This window comes from Schistocerca americana, chromosome 7 (assembly GCF_021461395.2).
Source record: "Schistocerca americana isolate TAMUIC-IGC-003095 chromosome 7, iqSchAmer2.1, whole genome shotgun sequence".
NCBI lineage: Eukaryota > Metazoa > Arthropoda > Insecta > Orthoptera > Acrididae > Schistocerca > Schistocerca americana.
In genome coordinates, this window is record NC_060125.1 from 44,497,396 (window position 1) to 44,518,498 (window position 21,103).

Below are 21,103 nucleotides of genomic sequence, written 5' to 3' on the forward strand. Positions count from 1 at the left end.
GTCGGCGCCGCCGCCGCTTTGGTAATAGCGGCAACTCGCCATTGTATGACATAGGGTGAGGTACCTTCTGCAACCGACTGAGATGGCAGTAAGCGATTGAAGCTGATTTGCAACCTCTTGTTTGATCAGCGTCATAAGGGCTTGAATGTAACTTGCGATGGGACACAGCAAGAAGTAGCGTCGTCTTTTTAGTACTGAAATTGGAGATGGAGAATTGCGTCAAAGATGGGAAATTCATTCCGGCAAGCGTACAAATGGCGAAAATGAGGTGTGTGTGGGGAAGCATATTGCGCCAGTGACCGTGTGGCCTAATGGATAAGGCGTCGGACTTCGGATCCGAAGATTGCAGGTTCGAATCCTGTCACGGTCGAGTTTTTCCAGTTCTGCAAAAGATGCATGCTGTTTTACTGTGTTGTTTGAGTACTACAAAACTAGTTGAAAGTTGCTGCTGTCCGCTTCCTGGCTGCAAACCGGCGTCTACCTGGAGCTTAATCAAGGCAAAGGGGTTGTGTAGCGAAACTTTCGGCACAGTGCCGATCAGGAGAGTTTTTTTGGAACTACTGCGTCTGACTCAGGACCCAAAAGCTACGCCACAGGCGTCTGCGCACAGTCGAGCATGTGTGTTGTATAATGGTGCTGATAGCCACGTATCATTTCAAGTGGATTTGATGCGTTTCGGAAAATTTGTTTCATTGAATAGGATTGTAGCTCATTTGTGGCAGCAGGAAATAAGCTGTAGTCAAAAGGATCTTCCATAGATGGTCGCAGGTCGCATAAATACTGTATGGCTCGTAACGCGTTGTGTGGAGCCCGGCTAGCTCAGTCGGTAGAGCATGAGACTCTTAATCTCAGGGTGGTGGGTTCGAGCCCCACGCTGGGCGGCGCCAAATTTTGTGTCTACGCGGATGCAACCTGCGCCCCTCTCGTGAGCCTTGCGTAATGAACGTAACGGGTTACGACGATGCCTAGCTTCGTATGAATATCAGAGGAATGGTTTTTCAAGCTGAAAGTAACTCTGAAATGAATTAAATGTGTTGTTTTGGAGTTTTAGGCGTACATCGATATCGTGTGAGATGTGTAAGAAAGCAGCAGCTGTGCTAACTAAATACAAATAATGGTCGCTAATGCGGTGCGTTTCCAGCTGAAGGGCTCCGATTCACTAGTCCATAAGAATAAAGTACCCGAAAAGTGCGCTAGGCGGCGCCTCCTTAGCTCAGTGGCAGAGCGCTGGTCTAGTAAACCAGAGGTCGTGAGTTCGATCCTCACAGGGGGCAAATGAATTTTGTAAAAGCCCCTTCTACCGTAGCCCTTTCCAAAAAAGCGGTCAAGGATAAAAAAAATTATGAATGGGTGCGGTATTAAAGAAGTGCTCTCGCAAATGAATAGTGCGAATGGTGCTATTAAAGTAGGCACCAGAAACTGCTGCTTTTGGCAGTCTCCGGAGAATGCCGACGTGAAATACTTAGTTCTTGTGATGTATTTTCTACCCCTGGTAGAGACCCTCGCGGTTGTCGTCGTCGTCGTCGGCGCCGCCGCCGCTTTGGTAATAGCGGCAACTCGCCATTGTATGACATAGGGTGAGGTACCTTCTGCAACCGACTGAGATGGCAGTAAGCGATTGAAGCTGATTTGCAACCTCTTGTTTGATCAGCGTCATAAGGGCTTGAATGTAACTTGCGATGGGACACAGCAAGAAGTAGCGTCGCCTTTTTAGTACTGAAATTGGAGATGGAGAATTGCGTCAAAGATGGGAAATTCATTCCGGCAAGCGTACAAATGGCGAAAATGAGGTGTGTGTGGGGAAGCATATTGCGCCAGTGACCGTGTGGCCTAATGGATAAGGCGTCGGACTTCGGATCCGAAGATTGCAGGTTCGAATCCTGTCACGGTCGAGTTTTTCCAGTTCTGCAAAAGATGCATGCTGTTTTACTGTGTTGTTTGAGTACTACAAAACTAGTTGAAAGTTGCTGCTGTCCGCTTCCTGGCTGCAAACCGGCGTCTACCTGGAGCTTAATCAAGGCAAAGGGGTTGTGTAGCGAAACTTTCGGCACAGTGCCGATCAGGAGAGTTTTTTTGGAACTACTGCGTCTGACTCAGGACCCAAAAGCTACGCCACAGGCGTCTGCGCACAGTCGAGCATGTGTGTTGTATAATGGTGCTGATAGCCACGTATCATTTCAAGTGGATTTGATGCGTTTCGGAAAATTTGTTTCATTGAATAGGATTGTAGCTCATTTGTGGCAGCAGGAAATAAGCTGTAGTCAAAAGGATCTTCCATAGATGGTCGCAGGTCGCATAAATACTGTATGGCTCGTAACGCGTTGTGTGGAGCCCGGCTAGCTCAGTCGGTAGAGCATGAGACTCTTAATCTCAGGGTCGTGGGTTCGAGCCCCACGCTGGGCGGCGCCAAATTTTGTGTCTACGCGGATGCAACCTGCGCCCCTCTCGTGAGCCTTGCGTAATGAACGTAACGGGTTACGACGATGCCTAGCTTCGTATGAATATCAGAGGAATGGTTTTTCAAGCTGAAAGTAACTCTGAAATGAGTTAAATGTGTTGTTTTGGAGTTTTAGGCGTACATCGATATCGTGTGAGATGTGTAAGAAAGCAGCAGCTGTGCTAACTAAATACAAATAATGGTCGCTAATGCGGTGCGTTTCCAGCTGAAGGGCTCCGATTCACTAGTCCATAAGAATAAAGTACCCGAAAAGTGCGCTAGGCGGCGCCTCCTTAGCTCAGTGGCAGAGCGCTGGTCTAGTAAACCAGAGGTCGTGAGTTCGATCCTCACAGGGGGCAAATGAATTTTGTAAAAGCCCCTTCTACCGTAGCCCTTTCCAAAAAAGCGGTCAAGGATAAAAAAAATTATGAATGGGTGCGGTATTAAAGAAGTGCTCTCGCAAATGAATAGTGCGAATGGTGCTATTAAAGTAGGCACCAGAAACTGCTGCTTTTGGCAGTCTCCGGAGAATGCCGACGTGAAATACTTAGTTCTTGTGATGTATTTTCTACCCCTGGTAGAGACCCTCGCGGTTGTCGTCGTCGTCGTCGGCGCCGCCGCCGCTTTGGTAATAGCGGCAACTCGCCATTGTATGACATAGGGTGAGGTACCTTCTGCAACCGACTGAGATGGCAGTAAGCGATTGAAGCTGATTTGCAACCTCTTGTTTGATCAGCGTCATAAGGGCTTGAATGTAACTTGCGATGGGACACAGCAAGAAGTAGCGTCGCCTTTTTAGTACTGAAATTGGAGATGGAGAATTGCGTCAAAGATGGGAAATTCATTCCGGCAAGCGTACAAATGGCGAAAATGAGGTGTGTGTGGGGAAGCATATTGCGCCAGTGACCGTGTGGCCTAATGGATAAGGCGTCGGACTTGGGATCCGAATATTGCAGGTTCGAATCCTGTCACGGTCGAGTTTTTCCAGTTCTGCAAAAGATGCATGCTGTTTTACTGTGTTGTTTGAGTACTACAAAACTAGTTGAAAGTTGCTGCTGTCCGCTTCCTGGCTGCAAACCGGCGTCTACCTGGAGCTTAATCAAGGCAAAGGGGTTGTGTAGCGAAACTTTCGGCACAGTGCCGATCAGGAGAGTTTTTTTGGAACTACTGCGTCTGACTCAGGACCCAAAAGCTACGCCACAGGCGTCTGCGCACAGTCGAGCATGTGTGTTGTATAATGGTGCTGATAGCCACGTATCATTTCAAGTGGATTTGATGCGTTTCGGAAAATTTGTTTCATTGAATAGGATTGTAGCTCATTTGTGGCAGCAGGAAATAAGCTGTAGTCAAAAGGATCTTCCATAGATGGTCGCAGGTCGCATAAATACTGTATGGCTCGTAACGCGTTGTGTGGAGCCCGGCTAGCTCAGTCGGTAGAGCATGAGACTCTTAATCTCAGGGTCGTGGGTTCGAGCCCCACGCTGGGCGGCGCCAAATTTTGTGTCTACGCGGATGCAACCTGCGCCCCTCTCGTGAGCCTTGCGTAATGAACGTAACGGGTTACGACGATGCCTAGCTTCGTATGAATATCAGAGGAATGGTTTTTCAAGCTGAAAGTAACTCTGAAATGAATTAAATGTGTTGTTTTGGAGTTTTAGGCGTACATCGATATCGTGTGAGATGTGTAAGAAAGCAGCAGCTGTGCTAACTAAATACAAATAATGGTCGCTAATGCGGTGCGTTTCCAGCTGAAGGGCTCCGATTCACTAGTCCATAAGAATAAAGTACCCGAAAAGTGCGCTAGGCGGCGCCTCCTTAGCTCAGTGGCAGAGCGCTGGTCTAGTAAACCAGAGGTCGTGAGTTCGATCCTCACAGGGGGCAAATGAATTTTGTAAAAGCCCCTTCTACCGTAGCCCTTTCCAAAAAAGCGGTCAAGGATAAAAAAAATTATGAATGGGTGCGGTATTAAAGAAGTGCTCTCGCAAATGAATAGTGCGAATGGTGCTATTAAAGTAGGCACCAGAAACTGCTGCTTTTGGCAGTCTCCGGAGAATGCCGACGTGAAATACTTAGTTCTTGTGATGTATTTTCTACCCCTGGTAGAGACCCTCGCGGTTGTCGTCGTCGTCGTCGGCGCCGCCGCCGCTTTGGTAATAGCGGCAACTCGCCATTGTATGACATAGGGTGAGGTACCTTCTGCAACCGACTGAGATGGCAGTAAGCGATTGAAGCTGATTTGCAACCTCTTGTTTGATCAGCGTCATAAGGGCTTGAATGTAACTTGCGATGGGACACAGCAAGAAGTAGCGTCGCCTTTTTAGTACTGAAATTGGAGATGGAGAATTGCGTCAAAGATGGGAAATTCATTCCGGCAAGCGTACAAATGGCGAAAATGAGGTGTGTGTGTGGGGAAGCATATTGCGCCAGTGACCGTGTGGCCTAATGGATAAGGCGTCGGACTTCGGATCCGAAGATTGCAGGTTCGAATCCTGTCACGGTCGAGTTTTTCCAGTTCTGCAAAAGATGCATGCTGTTTTACTGTGTTGTTTGAGTACTACAAAACTAGTTGAAAGTTGCTGCTGTCCGCTTCCTGGCTGCAAACCGGCGTCTACCTGGAGCTTAATCAAGGCAAAGGGGTTGTGTAGCGAAACTTTCGGCACAGTGCCGATCAGGAGAGTTTTTTTGGAACTACTGCGTCTGACTCAGGACCCAAAAGCTACGCCACAGGCGTCTGCGCACAGTCGAGCATGTGTGTTGTATAATGGTGCTGATAGCCACGTATCATTTCAAGTGGATTTGATGCGTTTCGGAAAATTTGTTTCATTGAATAGGATTGTAGCTCATTTGTGGCAGCAGGAAATAAGCTGTAGTCAAAAGGATCTTCCATAGATGGTCGCAGGTCGCATAAATACTGTATGGCTCGTAACGCGTTGTGTGGAGCCCGGCTAGCTCAGTCGGTAGAGCATGAGACTCTTAATCTCAGGGTCGTGGGTTCGAGCCCCACGCTGGGCGGCGCCAAATTTTGTGTCTACGCGGATGCAACCTGCGCCCCTCTCGTGAGCCTTGCGTAATGAACGTAACGGGTTACGACGATGCCTAGCTTCGTATGAATATCAGAGGAATGGTTTTTCAAGCTGAAAGTAACTCTGAAATGAATTAAATGTGTTGTTTTGGAGTTTTAGGCGTACATCGATATCGTGTGAGATGTGTAAGAAAGCAGCAGCTGTGCTAACTAAATACAAATAATGGTCGCTAATGCGGTGCGTTTCCAGCTGAAGGGCTCCGATTCACTAGTCCATAAGAATAAAGTACCCGAAAAGTGCGCTAGGCGGCGCCTCCTTAGCTCAGTGGCAGAGCGCTGGTCTAGTAAACCAGAGGTCGTGAGTTCGATCCTCACAGGGGGCAAATGAATTTTGTAAAAGCCCCTTCTACCGTAGCCCTTTCGAAAAAAGCGGTCAAGGATAAAAAAAATTATGAATGGGTGCGGTATTAAAGAAGTGCTCTCGCAAATGAATAGCGCGAATGGTGCTATTAAAGTAGGCACCAGAAACTGCTGCTTTTGGCAGTCTCCGGAGAATGCCGACGTGAAATACTTAGTTCTTGTGATGTATTTTCTACCCCTGGTAGAGACCCTCGCGGTTGTCGTCGTCGTCGGCGCCGCCGCCGCTTTGGTAATAGCGGCAACTCGCCATTGTATGACATAGGGTGAGGTACCTTCTGCAACCGACTGAGATGGCAGTAAGCGATTGAAGCTGATTTGCAACCTCTTGTTTGATCAGCGTCATAAGGGCTTGAATGTAACTTGCGATGGGACACAGCAAGAAGTAGCGTCGCCTTTTTAGTACTGAAATTGGAGATGGAGAATTGCGTCAAAGATGGGAAATTCATTCCGGCAAGCGTACAAATGGCGAAAATGAGGTGTGTGTGGGGAAGCATATTGCGCCAGTGACCGTGTGGCCTAATGGATAAGGCGTCGGACTTCGGATCCGAAGATTGCAGGTTCGAATCCTGTCACGGTCGAGTTTTTCCAGTTCTGCAAAAGATGCATGCTGTTTTACTGTGTTGTTTGAGTACTACAAAACTAGTTGAAAGTTGCTGCTGTCCGCTTCCTGGCTGCAAACCGGCGTCTACCTGGAGCTTAATCAAGGCAAAGGGGTTGTGTAGCGAAACTTTCGGCACAGTGCCGATCAGGAGAGTTTTTTTGGAACTACTGCGTCTGACTCAGGACCCAAAAGCTACGCCACAGGCGTCTGCGCACAGTCGAGCATGTGTGTTGTATAATGGTGCTGATAGCCACGTATCATTTCAAGTGGATTTGATGCGTTTCGGAAAATTTGTTTCATTGAATAGGATTGTAGCTCATTTGTGGCAGCAGGAAATAAGCTGTAGTCAAAAGGATCTTCCATAGATGGTCGCAGGTCGCATAAATACTGTATGGCTCGTAACCCGTTGTGTGGAGCCCGGCTAGCTCAGTCGGTAGAGCATGAGACTCTTAATCTCAGGGTCGTGGGTTCGAGCCCCACGCTGGGCGGCGCCAAATTTTGTGTCTACGCGGATGCAACCTGCGCCCCTCTCGTGAGCCTTGCGTAATGAACGTAACGGGTTACGACGATGCCTATGAATATCAGAGGAATGGTTTTTGAAGCTGAAAGTAACTCTGAAATGAATTAAATGTGTTGTTTTGGAGTTTTAGGCGTACATCGATATCGTGTGAGATGTGTAAGAAAGCAGCAGCTGTGCTAACTAAATACAAATAATGGTCGCTAATGCGGTGCGTTTCCAGCTGAAGGGCTCCGATTCACTAGTCCATAAGAATAAAGTACCCGAAAAGTGCGCTAGGCGGCGCCTCCTTAGCTCAGTGGCAGAGCGCTGGTCTAGTAAACCAGAGGTCGTGAGTTCGATCCTCACAGGGGGCAAATGAATTTTGTAAAAGCCCCTTCTACCGTAGCCCTTTCGAAAAAAGCGGTCAAGGATAAAAAAAATTATGAATGGGTGCGGTATTAAAGAAGTGCTCTCGCAAATGAATAGTGCGAATGGTGCTATTAAAGTAGGCACCAGAAACTGCTGCTTTTGGCAGTCTCCGGAGAATGCCGACGTGAAATACTTAGTTCTTGTGATGTATTTTCTACCCCTGGTAGAGACCCTCGCGGTTGTCGTCGTCGTCGTCGGCGCCGCCGCCGCTTTGGTAATAGCGGCAACTCGCCATTGTATGACATAGGGTGAGGTACCTTCTGCAACCGACTGAGATGGCAGTAAGCGATTGAAGCTGATTTGCAACCTCTTGTTTGATCAGCGTCATAAGGGCTTGAATGTAACTTGCGATGGGACACAGCAAGAAGTAGCGTCGCCTTTTTAGTACTGAAATTGGAGATGGAGAATTGCGTCAAAGATGGGAAATTCATTCCGGCAAGCGTACAAATGGCGAAAATGAGGTGTGTGTGGGGAAGCATATTGCGCCAGTGACCGTGTGGCCTAATGGATAAGGCGTCGGACTTCGGATCCGAAGATTGCAGGTTCGAATCCTGTCACGGTCGAGTTTTTCCAGTTCTGCAAAAGATGCATGCTGTTTTACTGTGTTGTTTGAGTACTACAAAACTAGTTGAAAGTTGCTGCTGTCCGCTTCCTGGCTGCAAACCGGCGTCTACCTGGAGCTTAATCAAGGCAAAGGGGTTGTGTAGCGAAACTTTCGGCACAGTGCCGATCAGGAGAGTTTTTTTGGAACTACTGCGTCTGACTCAGGACCCAAAAGCTACGCCACAGGCGTCTGCGCACAGTCGAGCATGTGTGTTGTATAATGGTGCTGATAGCCACGTATCATTTCAAGTGGATTTGATGCGTTTCGGAAAATTTGTTTCATTGAATAGGATTGTAGCTCATTTGTGGCAGCAGGAAATAAGCTGTAGTCAAAAGGATCTTCCATAGATGGTCGCAGGTCGCATAAATACTGTATGGCTCGTAACGCGTTGTGTGGAGCCCGGCTAGCTCAGTCGGTAGAGCATGAGACTCTTAATCTCAGGGTCGTGGGTTCGAGCCCCACGCTGGGCGGCGCCAAATTTTGTGTCTACGCGGATGCAACCTGCGCCCCTCTCGTGAGCCTTGCGTAATGAACGTAACGGGTTACGACGATGCCTAGCTTCGTATGAATATCAGAGGAATGGTTTTTCAAGCTGAAAGTAACTCTGAAATGAATTAAATGTGTTGTTTTGGAGTTTTAGGCGTACATCGATATCGTGTGAGATGTGTAAGAAAGCAGCAGCTGTGCTAACTAAATACAAATAATGGTCGCTAATGCGGTGCGTTTCCAGCTGAAGGGCTCCGATTCACTAGTCCATAAGAATAAAGTACCCGAAAAGTGCGCTAGGCGGCGCCTCCTTAGCTCAGTGGCAGAGCGCTGGTCTAGTAAACCAGAGGTCGTGAGTTCGATCCTCACAGGGGGCAAATGAATTTTGTAAAAGCCCCTTCTACCGTAGCCCTTTCGAAAAAAGCGGTCAAGGATAAAAAAAATTATGAATGGGTGCGGTATTAAAGAAGTGCTCTCGCAAATGAATAGCGCGAATGGTGCTATTAAAGTAGGCACCAGAAACTGCTGCTTTTGGCAGTCTCCGGAGAATGCCGACGTGAAATACTTAGTTCTTGTGATGTATTTTCTACCCCTGGTAGAGACCCTCGCGGTTGTCGTCGTCGTCGGCGCCGCCGCCGCTTTGGTAATAGCGGCAACTCGCCATTGTATGACATAGGGTGAGGTACCTTCTGCAACCGACTGAGATGGCAGTAAGCGATTGAAGCTGATTTGCAACCTCTTGTTTGATCAGCGTCATAAGGGCTTGAATGTAACTTGCGATGGGACACAGCAAGAAGTAGCGTCGCCTTTTTAGTACTGAAATTGGAGATGGAGAATTGCGTCAAAGATGGGAAATTCATTCCGGCAAGCGTACAAATGGCGAAAATGAGGTGTGTGTGGGGAAGCATATTGCGCCAGTGACCGTGTGGCCTAATGGATAAGGCGTCGGACTTCGGATCCGAAGATTGCAGGTTCGAATCCTGTCACGGTCGAGTTTTTCCAGTTCTGCAAAAGATGCATGCTGTTTTACTGTGTTGTTTGAGTACTACAAAACTAGTTGAAAGTTGCTGCTGTCCGCTTCCTGGCTGCAAACCGGCGTCTACCTGGAGCTTAATCAAGGCAAAGGGGTTGTGTAGCGAAACTTTCGGCACAGTGCCGATCAGGAGAGTTTTTTTGGAACTACTGCGTCTGACTCAGGACCCAAAAGCTACGCCACAGGCGTCTGCGCACAGTCGAGCATGTGTGTTGTATAATGGTGCTGATAGCCACGTATCATTTCAAGTGGATTTGATGCGTTTCGGAAAATTTGTTTCATTGAATAGGATTGTAGCTCATTTGTGGCAGCAGGAAATAAGCTGTAGTCAAAAGGATCTTCCATAGATGGTCGCAGGTCGCATAAATACTGTATGGCTCGTAACCCGTTGTGTGGAGCCCGGCTAGCTCAGTCGGTAGAGCATGAGACTCTTAATCTCAGGGTCGTGGGTTCGAGCCCCACGCTGGGCGGCGCCAAATTTTGTGTCTACGCGGATGCAACCTGCGCCCCTCTCGTGAGCCTTGCGTAATGAACGTAACGGGTTACGACGATGCCTATGAATATCAGAGGAATGGTTTTTGAAGCTGAAAGTAACTCTGAAATGAATTAAATGTGTTGTTTTGGAGTTTTAGGCGTACATCGATATCGTGTGAGATGTGTAAGAAAGCAGCAGCTGTGCTAACTAAATACAAATAATGGTCGCTAATGCGGTGCGTTTCCAGCTGAAGGGCTCCGATTCACTAGTCCATAAGAATAAAGTACCCGAAAAGTGCGCTAGGCGGCGCCTCCTTAGCTCAGTGGCAGAGCGCTGGTCTAGTAAACCAGAGGTCGTGAGTTCGATCCTCACAGGGGGCAAATGAATTTTGTAAAAGCCCCTTCTACCGTAGCCCTTTCCAAAAAAGCGGTCAAGGATAAAAAAAATTATGAATGGGTGCGGTATTACAGAAGTGCTCTCGCAAATGAATAGTGCGAATGGTGCTATTAAAGTAGGCACCAGAAACTGCTGCTTTTGGCAGTCTCCGGAGAATGCCGACGTGAAATACTTAGTTCTTGTGATGTATTTTCTACCCCTGGTAGAGACCCTCGCGGTTGTCGTCGTCGTCGTCGGCGCCGCCGCCGCTTTGGTAATAGCGGCAACTCGCCATTGTATGACATAGGGTGAGGTACCTTCTGCAACCGACTGAGATGGCAGTAAGCGATTGAAGCTGATTTGCAACCTCTTGTTTGATCAGCGTCATAAGGGCTTGAATGTAACTTGCGATGGGACACAGCAAGAAGTAGCGTCGCCTTTTTAGTACTGAAATTGGAGATGGAGAATTGCGTCAAAGATGGGAAATTCATTCCGGCAAGCGTACAAATGGCGAAAATGAGGTGTGTGTGGGGAAGCATATTGCGCCAGTGACCGTGTGGCCTAATGGATAAGGCGTCGGACTTCGGATCCGAAGATTGCAGGTTCGAATCCTGTCACGGTCGAGTTTTTCCAGTTCTGCAAAAGATGCATGCTGTTTTACTGTGTTGTTTGAGTACTACAAAACTAGTTGAAAGTTGCTGCTGTCCGCTTCCTGGCTGCAAACCGGCGTCTACCTGGAGCTTAATCAAGGCAAAGGGGTTGTGTAGCGAAACTTTCGGCACAGTGCCGATCAGGAGAGTTTTTTTGGAACTACTGCGTCTGACTCAGGACCCAAAAGCTACGCCACAGGCGTCTGCGCACAGTCGAGCATGTGTGTTGTATAATGGTGCTGATAGCCACGTATCATTTCAAGTGGATTTGATGCGTTTCGGAAAATTTGTTTCATTGAATAGGATTGTAGCTCATTTGTGGCAGCAGGAAATAAGCTGTAGTCAAAAGGATCTGCCATAGATGGTCGCAGGTCGCATAAATACTGTATGGCTCGTAACGCGTTGTGTGGAGCCCGGCTAGCTCAGTCGGTAGAGCATGAGACTCTTAATCTCAGGGTCGTGGGTTCGAGCCCCACGCTGGGCGGCGCCAAATTTTGTGTCTACGCGGATGCAACCTGCGCCCCTCTCGTGAGCCTTGCGTAATGAACGTAACGGGTTACGACGATGCCTAGCTTCGTATGAATATCAGAGGAATGGTTTTTCAAGCTGAAAGTAACTCTGAAATGAATTAAATGTGTTGTTTTGGAGTTTTAGGCGTACATCGATATCGTGTGAGATGTGTAAGAAAGCAGCAGCTGTGCTAACTAAATACAAATAATGGTCGCTAATGCGGTGCGTTTCCAGCTGAAGGGCTCCGATTCACTAGTCCATAAGAATAAAGTACCCGAAAAGCGCGCTAGGCGGCGCCTCCTTAGCTCAGTGGCAGAGCGCTGGTCTAGTAAACCATAGGTCGTGAGTTCGATCCTCACAGGGGGCAAATGAATTTTGTAAAAGCCCCTTCTACCGTAGCCCTTTCCAAAAAAGCGGTCAAGGATAAAAAAAATTATGAATGGGTGCGGTATTAAAGAAGTGCTCTCGCAAATGAATAGTGCGAATGGTGCTATTAAAGTAGGCACCAGAAACTGCTGCTTTTGGCAGTCTCCGGAGAATGCCGACGTGAAATACTTAGTTCTTGTGATGTATTTTCTACCCCTGGTAGAGACCCTCGCGGTTGTCGTCGTCGTCGTCGGCGCCGCCGCCGCTTTGGTAATAGCGGCAACTCGCCATTGTATGACATAGGGTGAGGTACCTTCTGCAACCGACTGAGATGGCAGTAAGCGATTGAAGCTGATTTGCAACCTCTTGTTTGATCAGCGTCATAAGGGCTTGAATGTAACTTGCGATGGGACACAGCAAGAAGTAGCGTCGCCTTTTTAGTACTGAAATTGGAGATGGAGAATTGCGTCAAAGATGGGAAATTCATTCCGGCAAGCGTACAAATGGCGAAAATGAGGTGTGTGTGGGGAAGCATATTGCGCCAGTGACCGTGTGGCCTAATGGATAAGGCGTCGGACTTCGGATCCGAAGATTGCAGGTTCGAATCCTGTCACGGTCGAGTTTTTCCAGTTCTGCAAAAGATGCATGCTGTTTTACTGTGTTGTTTGAGTACTACAAAACTAGTTGAAAGTTGCTGCTGTCCGCTTCCTGGCTGCAAACCGGCGTCTACCTGGAGCTTAATCAAGGCAAAGGGGTTGTGTAGCGAAACTTTCGGCACAGTGCCGATCAGGAGAGTTTTTTTGGAACTACTGCGTCTGACTCAGGACCCAAAAGCTACGCCACAGGCGTCTGCGCACAGTCGAGCATGTGTGTTGTATAATGGTGCTGATAGCCACGTATCATTTCAAGTGGATTTGATGCGTTTCGGAAAATTTGTTTCATTGAATAGGATTGTAGCTCATTTGTGGCAGCAGGAAATAAGCTGTAGTCAAAAGGATCTTCCATAGATGGTCGCAGGTCGCATAAATACTGTATGGCTCGTAACGCGTTGTGTGGAGCCCGGCTAGCTCAGTCGGTAGAGCATGAGACTCTTAATCTCAGGGTCGTGGGTTCGAGCCCCACGCTGGGCGGCGCCAAATTTTGTGTCTACGCGGATGCAACCTGCGCCCCTCTCGTGAGCCTTGCGTAATGAACGTAACGGGTTACGACGATGCCTATGAATATCAGAGGAATGGTTTTTGAAGCTGAAAGTAACTCTGAAATGAATTAAATGTGTTGTTTTGGAGTTTTAGGCGTACATCGATATCGTGTGAGATGTGTAAGAAAGCAGCAGCTGTGCTAACTAAATACAAATAATGGTCGCTAATGCGGTGCGTTTCCAGCTGAAGGGCTCCGATTCACTAGTCCATAAGAATAAAGTACCCGAAAAGTGCGCTAGGCGGCGCCTCCTTAGCTCAGTGGCAGAGCGCTGGTCTAGTAAACCAGAGGTCGTGAGTTCGATCCTCACAGGGGGCAAATGAATTTTGTAAAAGCCCCTTCTACCGTAGCCCTTTCGAAAAAAGCGGTCAAGGATAAAAAAAATTATGAATGGGTGCGGTATTAAAGAAGTGCTCTCGCAAATGAATAGTGCGAATGGTGCTATTAAAGTAGGCACCAGAAACTGCTGCTTTTGGCAGTCTCCGGAGAATGCCGACGTGAAATACTTAGTTCTTGTGATGTATTTTCTACCCCTGGTAGAGACCCTCGCGGTTGTCGTCGTCGTCGGCGCCGCCGCCGCTTTGGTAATAGCGGCAACTCGCCATTGTATGACATAGGGTGAGGTACCTTCTGCAACCGACTGAGATGGCAGTAAGCGATTGAAGCTGATTTGCAACCTCTTGTTTGATCAGCGTCATAAGGGCTTGAATGTAACTTGCGATGGGACACAGCAAGAAGTAGCGTCGCCTTTTTAGTACTGAAATTGGAGATGGAGAATTGCGTCAAAGATGGGAAATTCATTCCGGCAAGCGTACAAATGGCGAAAATGAGGTGTGTGTGGGGAAGCATATTGCGCCAGTGACCGTGTGGCCTAATGGATAAGGCGTCGGACTTCGGATCCGAAGATTGCAGGTTCGAATCCTGTCACGGTCGAGTTTTTCCAGTTCTGCAAAAGATGCATGCTGTTTTACTGTGTTGTTTGAGTACTACAAACTAGTTGAAAGTTGCTGCTGTCCGCTTCCTGGCTGCAAACCGGCGTCTACCTGGAGCTTAATCAAGGCAAAGGGGTTGTGTAGCGAAACTTTCGGCACAGTGCCGATCAGGAGAGTTTTTTTGGAACTACTGCGTCTGACTCAGGACCCAAAAGCTACGCCACAGGCGTCTGCGCACAGTCGAGCATGTGTGTTGTATAATGGTGCTGATAGCCACGTATCATTTCAAGTGGATTTGATGCGTTTCGGAAAATTTGTTTCATTGAATAGGATTGTAGCTCATTTGTGGCAGCAGGAAATAAGCTGTAGTCAAAAGGATCTTCCATAGATGGTCGCAGGTCGCATAAATACTGTATGGCTCGTAACGCGTTGTGTGGAGCCCGGCTAGCTCAGTCGGTAGAGCATGAGACTCTTAATCTCAGGGTGGTGGGTTCGAGCCCCACGCTGGGCGGCGCCAAATTTTGTGTCTACGCGGATGCAACCTGCGCCCCTCTCGTGAGCCTTGCGTAATGAACGTAACGGGTTACGACGATGCCTATGAATATCAGAGGAATGGTTTTTGAAGCTGAAAGTAACTCTGAAATGAATTAAATGTGTTGTTTTGGAGTTTTAGGCGTACATCGATATCGTGTGAGATGTGTAAGAAAGCAGCAGCTGTGCTAACTAAATACAAATAATGGTCGCTAATGCGGTGCGTTTCCAGCTGAAGGGCTCCGATTCACTAGTCCATAAGAATAAAGTACCCGAAAAGTGCGCTAGGCGGCGCCTCCTTAGCTCAGTGGCAGAGCGCTGGTCTAGTAAACCAGAGGTCGTGAGTTCGATCGTCACAGGGGGCAAATGAATTTTGTAAAAGCCCCTTCTACCGTAGCCCTTTCGAAAAAAGCGGTCAAGGATAAAAAAAATTATGAATGGGTGCGGTATTAAAGAAGTGCTCTCGCAAATGAATAGTGCGAATGGTGCTATTAAAGTAGGCACCAGAAACTGCTGCTTTTGGCAGTCTCCGGAGAATGCCGACGTGAAATACTTAGTTCTTGTGATGTATTTTCTACCCCTGGTAGAGACCCTCGCGGTTGTCGTCGTCGTCGGCGCCGCCGCCGCTTTGGTAATAGCGGCAACTCGCCATTGTATGACATAGGGTGAGGTACCTTCTGCAACCGACTGAGATGGCAGTAAGCGATTGAAGCTGATTTGCAACCTCTTGTTTGATCAGCGTCATAAGGGCTTGAATGTAACTTGCGATGGGACACAGCAAGAAGTAGCGTCGCCTTTTTAGTACTGAAATTGGAGATGGAGAATTGCGTCAAAGATGGGAAATTCATTCCGGCAAGCGTACAAATGGCGAAAATGAGGTGTGTGTGGGGAAGCATATTGCGCCAGTGACCGTGTGGCCTAATGGATAAGGCGTCGGACTTCGGATCCGAAGATTGCAGGTTCGAATCCTGTCACGGTCGAGTTTTTCCAGTTCTGCAAAAGATGCATGCTGTTTTACTGTGTTGTTTGAGTACTACAAAACTAGTTGAAAGTTGCTGCTGTCCGCTTCCTGGCTGCAAACCGGCGTCTACCTGGAGCTTAATCAAGGCAAAGGGGTTGTGTAGCGAAACTTTCGGCACAGTGCCGATCAGGAGAGTTTTTTTGGAACTACTGCGTCTGACTCAGGACCCAAAAGCTACGCCACAGGCGTCTGCGCACAGTCGAGCATGTGTGTTGTATAATGGTGCTGATAGCCACGTATCATTTCAAGTGGATTTGATGCGTTTCGGAAAATTTGTTTCATTGAATAGGATTGTAGCTCATTTGTGGCAGCAGGAAATAAGCTGTAGTCAAAAGGATCTTCCATAGATGGTCGCAGGTCGCATAAATACTGTATGGCTCGTAACGCGTTGTGTGGAGCCCGGCTAGCTCAGTCGGTAGAGCATGAGACTCTTAATCTCAGGGTCGTGGGTTCGAGCCCCACGCTGGGCGGCGCCAAATTTTGTGTCTACGCGGATGCAACCTGCGCCCCTCTCGTGAGCCTTGCGTAATGAACGTAACGGGTTACGACGATGCCTATGAATATCAGAGGAATGGTTTTTGAAGCTGAAAGTAACTCTGAAATGAATTAAATGTGTTGTTTTGGAGTTTTAGGCGTACATCGATATCGTGTGAGATGTGTAAGAAAGCAGCAGCTGTGCTAACTAAATACAAATAATGGTCGCTAATGCGGTGCGTTTCCAGCTGAAGGGCTCCGATTCACTAGTCCATAAGAATAAAGTACCCGAAAAGTGCGCTAGGCGGCGCCTCCTTAGCTCAGTGGCAGAGCGCTGGTCTAGTAAACCAGAGGTCGTGAGTTCGATCCTCACAGGGGGCAAATGAATTTTGTAAAAGCCCCTTCTACCGTAGCCCTTTCCAAAAAAGCGGTCAAGGATAAAAAAAATTATGAATGGGTGCGGTATTAAAGAAGTGCTCTCGCAAATGAATAGTGCGAATGGTGCTATTAAAGTAGGCACCAGAAACTGCTGCTTTTGGCAGTCTCCGGAGAATGCCGACGTGAAATACTTAGTTCTTGTGATGTATTTTCTACCCCTGGTAGAGACCCTCGCGGTTGTCGTCGTCGTCGTCGGCGCCGCCGCCGCTTTGGTAATAGCGGCAACTCGCCATTGTATGACATAGGGTGAGGTACCTTCTGCAACCGACTGAGATGGCAGTAAGCGATTGAAGCTGATTTGCAACCTCTTGTTTGATCAGCGTCATAAGGGCTTGAATGTAACTTGCGATGGGACACAGCAAGAAGTAGCGTCGCCTTTTTAGTACTGAAATTGGAGATGGAGAATTGCGTCAAAGATGGGAAATTCATTCCGGCAAGCGTACAAATGGCGAAAATGAGGTGTGTGTGGGGAAGCATATTGCGCCAGTGACCGTGTGGCCTAATGGATAAGGCGTCGGACTTCGGATCCGAAGATTGCAGGTTCGAATCCTGTCACGGTCGAGTTTTTCCAGTTCTGCAAAAGATGCATGCTGTTTTACTGTGTTGTTTGAGTACTACAAAACTAGTTGAAAGTTGCTGCTGTCCGCTTCCTGGCTGCAAACCGGCGTCTACCTGGAGCTTAATCAAGGCAAAGGGGTTGTGTAGCGAAACTTTCGGCACAGTGCCGATCAGGAGAGTTTTTTTGGAACTACTGCGTCTGACTCAGGACCCAAAAGCTACGCCACAGGCGTCTGCGCACAGTCGAGCATGTGTGTTGTATAATGGTGCTGATAGCCACGTATCATTTCAAGTGGATTTGATGCGTTTCGGAAAATTTGTTTCATTGAATAGGATTGTAGCTCATTTGTGGCAGCAGGAAATAAGCTGTAGTCAAAAGGATCTGCCATAGATGGTCGCAGGTCGCATAAATACTGTATGGCTCGTAACGCGTTGTGTGGAGCCCGGCTAGCTCAGTCGGTAGAGCATGAGACTCTTAATCTCAGGGTCGTGGGTTCGAGCCCCACGCTGGGCGGCGCCAAATTTTGTGTCTACGCGGATGCAACCTGCGCCCCTCTCGTGAGCCTTGCGTAATGAACGTAACGGGTTACGACGATGCCTAGCTTCGTATGAATATCAGAGGAATGGTTTTTCAAGCTGAAAGTAACTCTGAAATGAATTAAATGTGTTGTTTTGGAGTTTTAGGCGTACATCGATATCGTGTGAGATGTGTAAGAAAGCAGCAGCTGTGCTAACTAAATACAAATAATGGTCGCTAATGCGGTGCGTTTCCAGCTGAAGGGCTCCGATTCACTAGTCCATAAGAATAAAGTACCCGAAAAGCGCGCTAGGCGGCGCCTCCTTAGCTCAGTGGCAGAGCGCTGGTCTAGTAAACCAGAGGTCGTGAGTTCGATCCTCACAGGGGGCAAATGAATTTTGTAAAAGCCCCTTCTACCGTAGCCCTTTCCAAAAAAGCGGTCAAGGATAAAAAAAATTATGAATGGGTGCGGTATTAAAGAAGTGCTCTCGCAAATGAATAGTGCGAATGGTGCTATTAAAGTAGGCACCAGAAACTGCTGCTTTTGGCAGTCTCCGGAGAATGCCGACGTGAAATACTTAGTTCTTGTGATGTATTTTCTACCCCTGGTAGAGACCCTCGCGGTTGTCGTCGTCGTCGTCGGCGCCGCCGCCGCTTTGGTAATAGCGGCAACTCGCCATTGTATGACATAGGGTGAGGTACCTTCTGCAACCGACTGAGATGGCAGTAAGCGATTGAAGCTGATTTGCAACCTCTTGTTTGATCAGCGTCATAAGGGCTTGAATGTAACTTGCGATGGGACACAGCAAGAAGTAGCGTCGCCTTTTTAGTACTGAAATTGGAGATGGAGAATTGCGTCAAAGATGGGAAATTCATTCCGGCAAGCGTACAAATGGCGAAAATGAGGTGTGTGTGGGGAAGCATATTGCGCCAGTGACCGTGTGGCCTAATGGATAAGGCGTCGGACTTCGGATCCGAAGATTGCAGGTTCGAATCCTGTCACGGTCGAGTTTTTCCAGTTCTGCAAAAGATGCATGCTGTTTTACTGTGTTGTTTGAGTACTACAAAACTAGTTGAAAGTTGCTGCTGTCCGCTTCCTGGCTGCAAACCGGCGTCTACCTGGAGCTTAATCAAGGCAAAGGGGTTGTGTAGCGAAACTTTCGGCACAGTGCCGATCAGGAGAGTTTTTTTGGAACTACTGCGTCTGACTCAGGACCCAAAAGCTACGCCACAGGCGTCTGCGCACAGTCGAGCATGTGTGTTGTATAATGGTGCTGATAGCCACGTATCATTTCAAGTGGATTTGATGCGTTTCGGAAAATTTGTTTCATTGAATAGGATTGTAGCTCATTTGTGGCAGCAGGAAATAAGCTGTAGTCAAAAGGATCTTCCATAGATGGTCGCAGGTCGCATAAATACTGTATGGCTCGTAACGCGTTGTGTGGAGCCCGGCTAGCTCAGTCGGTAGAGCATGAGACTCTTAATCTCAGGGTCGTGGGTTCGAGCCCCACGCTGGGCGGCGCCAAATTTTGTGTCTACGCGGATGCAACCTGCGCCCCTCTCGTGAGCCTTGCGTAATGAACGTAACGGGTTACGACGATGCCTAGCTTCGTATGAATATCAGAGGAATGGTTTTTGAAGCTGAAAGTAACTCTGAAATGAATTAAATGTGTTGTTTTGAAGTTTTAGGCGTACATCGATATCGTGTGAGATGTGTAAGAAAGCAGCAGCTGTGCTAACTAAATACAAATAATGGTCGCTAATGCGGTGCGTTTCCAGCTGAAGGGCTCCGATTCACTAGTCCACAAGAATACAGTACCCGAAAATTGCGCTAGGCGGCGCCTCCTTAGCTCAGTGGCAGAGCGCTGGTCTAGTAAACCAGAGGTCGTGAGTTCGATCCTCACAGGGGGCAAATGAATTTTGTAAAAGCCCTTTCTACCGTAGCCCTTTCGAAAAAAGCGATCAAGGATAAAAAAAATTATGAATGGGTGCGGTATTAAAGAAGTGCTCTCGCAAATGAATAGTGCGAATGGTGCTATTAAAGTAGGCACCAGAAACTGCTGCTTTTGGCAGTCTCCGGAGAATGCCGACGTGAAATACTTAGTTCTTGTGATGTATTTTCTACCCCTGGTAGAGACCCTCGCGGTTGTCGTCGTCGTCGTCGGCGCCGCCGCCGCTTTGGTAATAGCGGCAACTCGCCATTGTATGACATAGGGTGAGGTACCTTCTGCAACCGACTGAGATGGCAGTAAGCGATTGAAGCTGATTTGCAACCTCTTGTTTGATCAGCGTCATAAGGGCTTGAATGTAACTTGCGATGGGACACAGCAAGAAGTAGCGTCGCCTTTTTAGTACTGAAATTGGAGATGGAGAATTGCGTCAAAGATGGGAAATTCATTCCGGCAAGCGTACAAATGGCGAAAATGAGGTGTGTGTGGGGAAGCATATTGCGCCAGTGACCGTGTGGCCTAATGGATAAGGCGTCGGACTTCGGATCCGAAGATTGCAGGTTCGAATCCTGTCACGGTCGAGTTTTTCCAGTTCTGCAAAAGATGCATGCTGTTTTACTGTGTTGTTTGAGTACTACAAACTAGTTGAAAGTTGCTGCTGTCCGCTTCCTGGCTGCAAACCGGCGTCTACCTGGAGCTTAATCAAGGCAAAGGGGTTGTGTAGCGAAACTTTCGGCACAGTGCCGATCAGGAGAGTTTTTTTGGAACTACTGCGTCTGACTCAGGACCCAAAAGCTACGCCACAGGCGTCTGCGCACAGTCGAGCATGTGTGTTGTATAATGGTGCTGATAGCCACGTATCATTTCAAGTGGATTTGATGCGTTTCGGAAAATTTGTTTCATTGAATAGGATTGTAGCTCATTTGTGGCAGCAGGAAATAAGCTGTAGTCAAAAGGATCTTCCATAGATGGTCGCAGGTCGCATAAATACTGTATGGCTCGTAACGCGTTGTGTGGAGCCCGGCTAGCTCAGTCGGTAGAGCATGAGACTCTTAATCTCAGGGTGGTGGGTTCGAGCCCCACTCTGGGCGGCGCCAAATTTTGTGTCTACGCGGATGCAACCTGCGCCCCTCTCGTGAGCCTTGCGTAATGAACGTAACGGGTTACGACGATGCCTATGAATATCAGAGGAATGGTTTTTGAAGCTGAAAGTAACTCTGAAATGAATTAAATGTGTTGTTTTGGAGTTTTAGGCGTACATCGATATCGTGTGAGATGTGTAAGAAAGCAGCAGCTGTGCTAACTAAATACAAATAATGGTCGCTAATGCGGTGCGTTTCCAGCTGAAGGGCTCCGATTCACTAGTCCATAAGAATTAAGTACCCGAAAAGTGCGCTAGGCGGCGCCTCCTTAGCTCAGTGGCAGAGCGCTGGTCTAGTAAACCAGAGGTCGTGAGTTCGATCGTCACAGGGGGCAAATGAATTTTGTAAAAGCCCCTTCTACCGTAGCCCTTTCGAAAAAAGCGGTCAAGGATAAAAAAAATTATGAATGGGTGCGGTATTAAAGAAGTGCTCTCGCA

The 21,103-nt window shown here is 48.0% G+C and overlaps 42 non-coding genes across 42 annotated transcripts; all 42 read left to right on the forward strand.

Moving 5' to 3' along the window:
• Positions 1-297: 297 nt before the first annotated feature.
• Trnar-ucg lies at positions 298-370 on the forward strand. The gene has a single exon. It is a non-coding gene; the product is annotated as a tRNA-Arg (tRNA).
• A 438-nt stretch (positions 371-808) lies between these two features.
• On the forward strand, positions 809-881 carry Trnak-cuu. The gene has a single exon. It is a non-coding gene; the product is annotated as a tRNA-Lys (tRNA).
• Positions 882-1,202: 321 nt separating this feature from the next.
• On the forward strand, positions 1,203-1,274 carry Trnat-agu. The gene has a single exon. It is a non-coding gene; the product is annotated as a tRNA-Thr (tRNA).
• Positions 1,275-1,819: 545 nt separating this feature from the next.
• Trnar-ucg lies at positions 1,820-1,892 on the forward strand. Its single transcript has one exon. It is a non-coding gene; the product is annotated as a tRNA-Arg (tRNA).
• A 438-nt stretch (positions 1,893-2,330) lies between these two features.
• Trnak-cuu lies at positions 2,331-2,403 on the forward strand. The gene has a single exon. It is a non-coding gene; the product is annotated as a tRNA-Lys (tRNA).
• A 321-nt stretch (positions 2,404-2,724) lies between these two features.
• On the forward strand, positions 2,725-2,796 carry Trnat-agu. The gene has a single exon. It is a non-coding gene; the product is annotated as a tRNA-Thr (tRNA).
• A 545-nt stretch (positions 2,797-3,341) lies between these two features.
• Positions 3,342-3,414, forward strand: Trnap-ugg. Its single transcript has one exon. It is a non-coding gene; the product is annotated as a tRNA-Pro (tRNA).
• Positions 3,415-3,852: 438 nt separating this feature from the next.
• On the forward strand, positions 3,853-3,925 carry Trnak-cuu. The gene has a single exon. It is a non-coding gene; the product is annotated as a tRNA-Lys (tRNA).
• Positions 3,926-4,246: 321 nt separating this feature from the next.
• Trnat-agu lies at positions 4,247-4,318 on the forward strand. The gene has a single exon. It is a non-coding gene; the product is annotated as a tRNA-Thr (tRNA).
• Positions 4,319-4,865: 547 nt separating this feature from the next.
• On the forward strand, positions 4,866-4,938 carry Trnar-ucg. The gene has a single exon. It is a non-coding gene; the product is annotated as a tRNA-Arg (tRNA).
• A 438-nt stretch (positions 4,939-5,376) lies between these two features.
• Trnak-cuu lies at positions 5,377-5,449 on the forward strand. The gene has a single exon. It is a non-coding gene; the product is annotated as a tRNA-Lys (tRNA).
• A 321-nt stretch (positions 5,450-5,770) lies between these two features.
• On the forward strand, positions 5,771-5,842 carry Trnat-agu. Its single transcript has one exon. It is a non-coding gene; the product is annotated as a tRNA-Thr (tRNA).
• A 542-nt stretch (positions 5,843-6,384) lies between these two features.
• Trnar-ucg lies at positions 6,385-6,457 on the forward strand. The gene has a single exon. It is a non-coding gene; the product is annotated as a tRNA-Arg (tRNA).
• A 438-nt stretch (positions 6,458-6,895) lies between these two features.
• Positions 6,896-6,968, forward strand: Trnak-cuu. The gene has a single exon. It is a non-coding gene; the product is annotated as a tRNA-Lys (tRNA).
• A 313-nt stretch (positions 6,969-7,281) lies between these two features.
• Positions 7,282-7,353, forward strand: Trnat-agu. The gene has a single exon. It is a non-coding gene; the product is annotated as a tRNA-Thr (tRNA).
• Positions 7,354-7,898: 545 nt separating this feature from the next.
• On the forward strand, positions 7,899-7,971 carry Trnar-ucg. Its single transcript has one exon. It is a non-coding gene; the product is annotated as a tRNA-Arg (tRNA).
• A 438-nt stretch (positions 7,972-8,409) lies between these two features.
• Positions 8,410-8,482, forward strand: Trnak-cuu. Its single transcript has one exon. It is a non-coding gene; the product is annotated as a tRNA-Lys (tRNA).
• A 321-nt stretch (positions 8,483-8,803) lies between these two features.
• Trnat-agu lies at positions 8,804-8,875 on the forward strand. Its single transcript has one exon. It is a non-coding gene; the product is annotated as a tRNA-Thr (tRNA).
• A 542-nt stretch (positions 8,876-9,417) lies between these two features.
• Positions 9,418-9,490, forward strand: Trnar-ucg. Its single transcript has one exon. It is a non-coding gene; the product is annotated as a tRNA-Arg (tRNA).
• A 438-nt stretch (positions 9,491-9,928) lies between these two features.
• On the forward strand, positions 9,929-10,001 carry Trnak-cuu. The gene has a single exon. It is a non-coding gene; the product is annotated as a tRNA-Lys (tRNA).
• Positions 10,002-10,314: 313 nt separating this feature from the next.
• On the forward strand, positions 10,315-10,386 carry Trnat-agu. Its single transcript has one exon. It is a non-coding gene; the product is annotated as a tRNA-Thr (tRNA).
• Positions 10,387-10,931: 545 nt separating this feature from the next.
• On the forward strand, positions 10,932-11,004 carry Trnar-ucg. Its single transcript has one exon. It is a non-coding gene; the product is annotated as a tRNA-Arg (tRNA).
• Positions 11,005-11,442: 438 nt separating this feature from the next.
• Trnak-cuu lies at positions 11,443-11,515 on the forward strand. Its single transcript has one exon. It is a non-coding gene; the product is annotated as a tRNA-Lys (tRNA).
• A 321-nt stretch (positions 11,516-11,836) lies between these two features.
• Trnat-agu lies at positions 11,837-11,908 on the forward strand. The gene has a single exon. It is a non-coding gene; the product is annotated as a tRNA-Thr (tRNA).
• A 545-nt stretch (positions 11,909-12,453) lies between these two features.
• Trnar-ucg lies at positions 12,454-12,526 on the forward strand. The gene has a single exon. It is a non-coding gene; the product is annotated as a tRNA-Arg (tRNA).
• A 438-nt stretch (positions 12,527-12,964) lies between these two features.
• On the forward strand, positions 12,965-13,037 carry Trnak-cuu. Its single transcript has one exon. It is a non-coding gene; the product is annotated as a tRNA-Lys (tRNA).
• Positions 13,038-13,350: 313 nt separating this feature from the next.
• Positions 13,351-13,422, forward strand: Trnat-agu. The gene has a single exon. It is a non-coding gene; the product is annotated as a tRNA-Thr (tRNA).
• A 542-nt stretch (positions 13,423-13,964) lies between these two features.
• Trnar-ucg lies at positions 13,965-14,037 on the forward strand. Its single transcript has one exon. It is a non-coding gene; the product is annotated as a tRNA-Arg (tRNA).
• A 437-nt stretch (positions 14,038-14,474) lies between these two features.
• Trnak-cuu lies at positions 14,475-14,547 on the forward strand. Its single transcript has one exon. It is a non-coding gene; the product is annotated as a tRNA-Lys (tRNA).
• Positions 14,548-14,860: 313 nt separating this feature from the next.
• Positions 14,861-14,932, forward strand: Trnat-agu. Its single transcript has one exon. It is a non-coding gene; the product is annotated as a tRNA-Thr (tRNA).
• A 542-nt stretch (positions 14,933-15,474) lies between these two features.
• Positions 15,475-15,547, forward strand: Trnar-ucg. The gene has a single exon. It is a non-coding gene; the product is annotated as a tRNA-Arg (tRNA).
• Positions 15,548-15,985: 438 nt separating this feature from the next.
• Positions 15,986-16,058, forward strand: Trnak-cuu. Its single transcript has one exon. It is a non-coding gene; the product is annotated as a tRNA-Lys (tRNA).
• A 313-nt stretch (positions 16,059-16,371) lies between these two features.
• Positions 16,372-16,443, forward strand: Trnat-agu. The gene has a single exon. It is a non-coding gene; the product is annotated as a tRNA-Thr (tRNA).
• Positions 16,444-16,988: 545 nt separating this feature from the next.
• Positions 16,989-17,061, forward strand: Trnar-ucg. The gene has a single exon. It is a non-coding gene; the product is annotated as a tRNA-Arg (tRNA).
• Positions 17,062-17,499: 438 nt separating this feature from the next.
• On the forward strand, positions 17,500-17,572 carry Trnak-cuu. Its single transcript has one exon. It is a non-coding gene; the product is annotated as a tRNA-Lys (tRNA).
• A 321-nt stretch (positions 17,573-17,893) lies between these two features.
• On the forward strand, positions 17,894-17,965 carry Trnat-agu. Its single transcript has one exon. It is a non-coding gene; the product is annotated as a tRNA-Thr (tRNA).
• Positions 17,966-18,510: 545 nt separating this feature from the next.
• Positions 18,511-18,583, forward strand: Trnar-ucg. Its single transcript has one exon. It is a non-coding gene; the product is annotated as a tRNA-Arg (tRNA).
• A 438-nt stretch (positions 18,584-19,021) lies between these two features.
• Positions 19,022-19,094, forward strand: Trnak-cuu. The gene has a single exon. It is a non-coding gene; the product is annotated as a tRNA-Lys (tRNA).
• Positions 19,095-19,415: 321 nt separating this feature from the next.
• Trnat-agu lies at positions 19,416-19,487 on the forward strand. Its single transcript has one exon. It is a non-coding gene; the product is annotated as a tRNA-Thr (tRNA).
• A 545-nt stretch (positions 19,488-20,032) lies between these two features.
• On the forward strand, positions 20,033-20,105 carry Trnar-ucg. Its single transcript has one exon. It is a non-coding gene; the product is annotated as a tRNA-Arg (tRNA).
• A 437-nt stretch (positions 20,106-20,542) lies between these two features.
• Positions 20,543-20,615, forward strand: Trnak-cuu. The gene has a single exon. It is a non-coding gene; the product is annotated as a tRNA-Lys (tRNA).
• A 313-nt stretch (positions 20,616-20,928) lies between these two features.
• Trnat-agu lies at positions 20,929-21,000 on the forward strand. Its single transcript has one exon. It is a non-coding gene; the product is annotated as a tRNA-Thr (tRNA).
• The last annotated feature ends 103 nt before the right edge of the window (positions 21,001-21,103 follow it).